This window comes from Mastomys coucha, unplaced genomic scaffold (assembly GCF_008632895.1).
Source record: "Mastomys coucha isolate ucsf_1 unplaced genomic scaffold, UCSF_Mcou_1 pScaffold21, whole genome shotgun sequence".
NCBI lineage: Eukaryota > Metazoa > Chordata > Mammalia > Rodentia > Muridae > Mastomys > Mastomys coucha.
This window is the reverse complement of record NW_022196904.1, coordinates 40918167-40923157: the sequence shown is the minus strand read 5'-3', so window position 1 is coordinate 40923157 and position 4991 is coordinate 40918167. Positions and strand designations below refer to the sequence as shown.

The 4991-nt window shown below is 46.4% G+C and overlaps 1 protein-coding gene across 6 annotated transcripts in view; it reads right to left on the bottom strand.

Moving 5' to 3' along the window:
* Positions 1–4991, bottom strand: part of Slc6a5 (solute carrier family 6 member 5) — a 54183-nt gene that overhangs the window by 33587 nt on the left and 15605 nt on the right. The window lies entirely within an intron of this gene.

The following is a 4991-nucleotide window of genomic DNA, read 5'->3' as shown; positions in this document are numbered from 1 at the left end:
AAAAAAAAAAAAAAGAAAGAAAGAAAGAAAGAAAGAAAGAAAGAAAGAAAGAAAGAAAGAAAGAAGTGGGCTTTTTAAAGTCATTAAGGTCATTTAAAGGTCAATTACACTATTGAAGTCCCATAGGTAATAAGAAAGATCAAAATTCAGAACCAGATCCTTAGGACACTACAGAAGGCAAATCAGTTATAGATATCAATTTAAGCAGGGGTGAGCTGTTAAGACACAGCTCCTTCTTAAGTGCTGTTGCTACAGAAGGCTTTCTACCAAGTGGTCTCTCTGGCTAGGACAGGAACACCAGCCTATAATCCCAGCATGTGTCCGATAGAGGCAGGAAGATCAAGGGGCCAGGACACAGCTCAGTTGGTTGGTTGCCAGACATTCAGGAAACCCCAGGTTCACTTCCCAGCGCTACATAAAACCAGGCGTAGTGGCTCACATCTGCAGTCCCAGCACTAGGGAGGTGGATGCAAAAGAGTCAGAACTTTAAGGTTACGACCAACTTCACAGCAACTTCTAAGACATCCTGAACTAGATTCTGTGTCAAACAAAGAATAATGTCTAAGCGCTGCTTTGAAGCACCACCTGGTAATATAGACAACGCACAGTAGACAACTCTTAGAACCTGTGCTGTGCTCTTTCCACCCTCACATGGGTTAGCAGGCATAGTGACCACACTGTGTGCAAGAGGGCTGTACTGGCTGGTTTGTATGTCAACTTGACACAGGCTGGAGTTATCACAGAGAAAGGAGCTTCAGTTGGGGAAGTGCCTCCAGGAGATCCAGCTGTGGGGCATTTTCTCAATTAGTGATCAAGAGGGTAGGATCCCTTGTGGGTGGTGCCATCCCTGGGCTGGAAGTCTTGGGTTCTATAGGAAAGCAAGCTGAGCAAGCCATGAAAAGCAAGCCAGTAAGGAACATCCCTCCATGGCCTCTGCATCAGCTCCTGCTTCCTGACCTGCTTTAGTTCCAGTCCTGACTTCCTTTGGTGATCAAAGCAATGTAGAAGTAAGCTAATAAACCCTTTCCTCCCCAGCTTGCTTCTTGGTCATGATGTTTGTGCAGGAATAGAAACCCTGACTAAGACAAGGGCCTTCAGCAAGACCTAAGAAGCGTCATAATGGGACATAAGTTAATAACCAGAAACATTTTTAACTTTTGCATCTGAGAAGCTTGGCACTATTGACATCAAGTGCATAAAGACCAAGGATGCCACTGCTGCTACAATGAGCAAGTCAGTTCTCCTTAGACAAAGAATTAGCCTGTGCAAAATTTCAATAGCTGAGAATGTCTGGAATAAGAAGAGAAAATCAACCACACATGTGTTAGCATGCCAGGCACTGTTGAGGTTTGGTCTTTTGCTTGTATTGTAATGCTAAATGCTGGCCTCCAAGGCCTGGTTTCCTCCAGGGATAAGAGAGTCCGGACTTATCCAAGTGACTTACACAAGTGATACTTTTTAATCTCGATCCCCACACCTTAAATTTTCCCTGATTGGTGAATAAAATGCCTACAGCCAATAGCTGGGCAGAAGAGAGATAGTCAGGGTCTTGGGTTCCTGGACTTGGGATCTGAGGAGGCCATAGGGGTGAAAAGAAGGTGGGAGAAAAGAAAGATGTCACAGGTTAGGGGTCAAGAAAGTATGGCCATGAAGGCTGGCCAACTGGAGTTAAGAGAAGTCCAAATGAAACACAGTAATATCTCAGGGTTATTGATAGGAAATAGATTTTAATAGCATAGACGGTAGACATCTGCCCAACTCTAGTGCTGACTAAGGCTTACTGTAAATAATAAAAGTGTGTGTCTTTTATCCGGGAACTAAATGATCAAAGGTGGGTTAGAAGTCCTGGATTGAGATTACATAATTTCAACAATAAGGCGCCATGATGGACTCAGCTCAAGAAGTCTTCTTCAGACCCAGCAAGCATGGATTATTTTAATCTTCACTCTCAATAGGAAGAAGCTAGGATATTTCTGACCATTTTACAATGTGTTTCTCACAGCAGTATAAATAGACACACAGCTGGGGGGTTATCTCAGTGGTAAAGCACTAACTAGCATGCCTAAGGTCCTGGGTTCTATCCCCAGTACCACAGAAAGGGATGCAATAAATAAAAATGGAAATCTGAAACAAAAAGCCCACTAGATTCCCAAAAACCAGTTTTACCAAGCACCAAGTAGCAGGACAACTGGCACTGTGAGCACTAGTTCGCAGGGATGTCTGTAATATTCTATGTCTATGGCCCTAAGCCTTACATTACCCCTGTGACGTAAGTCCTAGAATCAGCTAGTACCCAGAGCTGCAGCCACTTGCCAAAGTTGCAAGTCCTGCCAGGAACAACAGGGCACTCACGGTTTGGAATCCTCACTCTGATCTACCCCACTCTAGAGTATATACAGCAGAGCTCATGAGCTCAGGTACCTAGAGAGTCCAGCATAGGGGCCCAAGGAGGAAGGCATAAATGGGAAATGCGAGCAGCAGAGTGTTCCCACCAATCCTCGATGACCTTTTCCAGATGTTCGGGCCCAGATGCAGAAAGTGAGTCTGCATGCCAGTCTTTCCGTTCTAAACTGTGGAGAATGAGTTAAAATTGTTCTAGACACCACGACAAAATGCATGCGTCAGAGTTGCATTGGGGTCCGCCTTGGAGCCACGCCCCAAACCAAACCCTCTGTGAGTGCAGCCACAAGGGCAAGAGTCGGGGTTCAGGCTTCCACCAAGCCTGAGAGCACCTCCAACTGCTGGGGATGGATGGCTCTCATTCACGGGGCCATTGCAGGGACCAAATTAAGTGAGATAAGTTTAAAGCCAGGCCGTGGTGGCGCACGCCTTTAATCAGAGCACTTGGGAGGCGAAGGCAGGCAGATTTCTGAGTTCGAAGCCAGCTTGGTCTACAGAGTGAGTTCCAGGACAGCCAGGGCTATACAGAGAAACCCTGTCTCAAACAAACAAACAAACAAACAAACAAAAACAAAAAACAATAGCTCCTTTGGGGACTGGCGAGATGGCTCAGAGGGTAAGAGACTGCTCTTCCAAAGGTCCTGAGTTCGGATCCCAGCAACCACATGGTGGCTCACAACCACCGTAATGAGATCGGACTCCCTCTTCTGGTGCGTCAGAAGACAGCTACAGTGAATTACAGCGGGGCGAGCAGGCGGGAGAGCAGCCAAGCACGTGATGGCTCACGGCCATCTGTACAGCTACAGTGTACTCATACACATAAAATAAATAAAAGAAATCTTAAAAAAAAAAGAAGAAGAAGTTTAAAAATACTCAATAAATCCTAGCAGTAAGTCAATCTTCACCATTATACCTGTCCACGGAGCAGACCGTGCTCAGTATCACTTCCCATGAACACACTGGCCCATCTCAACTCCCTGCTGCTCCCCCACCACCACCCCGAGTTATCTCAGAATGCTGAGGAAGAGTCCAACAACATGGACTGATGATGTTGCTCAGTTGCTAGAGTGCTTGCCTAGCAGCACGAAGCCTCCGGTTCAGTCTTCAGCAGCACATTAGACCGTGTGTGATGGTGCACACCTGTAATCCCAGCATGCGACAGACTGAGACAGGAAGGCTGCCAGGAGGGTGAGGTCAACCTTACCTCAAACAATCAAGATTCAAATAACAGTCGTAATCCCCTCCCCTTCTGATTGGTTCCTCAGACTCTCTCTGTGGAGTACTAATAACTTCCCAGGCCAAATCACTCTTTGCTGGTAGAAAGCTGTCCCATGTGGTAATAGCCACTGGCTGCTGCTGCTCACCAAACACCAGTAGTCTTAACCCCTCAGATGAAAAACCAAAAAGGCTCTGCTAAATCTCGGGTTGTTTTAAGGTGTCTCCTAGAACCTGCTTTTTCAATATTAGGTTATTTAAGCAAAACATTAACAAAAAACAAAAATAAAACAAAAAAAAACCGGTTTCAGAAGGATTCCAGACTGACAACTATCAAATCTTTACTGGGGAAGATTTCTTCTTCCCTAGGAGCGACTTGAACCAAGTGATTAACGTTCCACTCAGATCCTTTTGGCGTAAATAACCACAGGACTTAATTCTGGCTTTTCCTGATGAAAAGCAACCCATCCGCTAAAAGCTCAGGGACCTCTGATTGCTTCCGAAATTGCCTTTGTAAAGACTCCCTTGCCCGATGGGTGCCCAGAGGACCACCGCCAGCCAGCCCAGAGTAGCCTCATAAGATCCAGTTCCAGGTTCCCACTGCAATGCTGCAGAGCCACCAGCAGCCTCGAGCCTCCTGCAATGTCTCGTCTTACCACTAGGTGGCAGGAGCGTGCTTCCCGGCTCTCCCGCCTTGCGGTCCGCCAGAGATGCAGTGACAGGCCATCTCATCAGAGCTCCGCGGCCCAGCAACCCCGAACAAAGAATAGTGATAATGATCGGCTAAATTGGAAAGCTGTTGGAATGGGATTCTCTTTACTCGGGCAATTATTAATAAATGAAAGCACAGGAAAGACCAGGGAGAAAAGGGATCATTTAATTAAAGTTCTAATGAAAATTAAGCCATTCCAGAAATAGAAATGGTGTTTATACTGTTCCCATTTGAGCTGACCCAGCTAAGGCCCTGTTTGAACAAAACAGTGGCTGAACTCATTCCGCAGGGTAGGGACAAATTGTCCTCCATTGCGGATCCTTGGAGGGCTGAGTCAGCCTGGGTAGCAGCCTACCCTACAAGCTGTATCTAGTGACACAGAGAGCTGAGACAGGAGGATTGCGGTCTGAACTACAGAACAAGGCCTTGTCTTAATGAAAACGGGAAGGAAGATGAAATGACTGGGCATATTCTACTTCTATCTGTAGGCAGCCCCGCGAGTCTCAGGCTGGAGTGGGCACAGTGCTTGGCATCTGCATGCCGACATAAGCAATCAGAAACGTGATCAGGGCAACACCGGTGGTCGTGGGCAAATCTCCACCCACTGTATATGAGGTTCACGATGTTAAGCCATTTATACATTCATTCATCTCCTGGGACGATG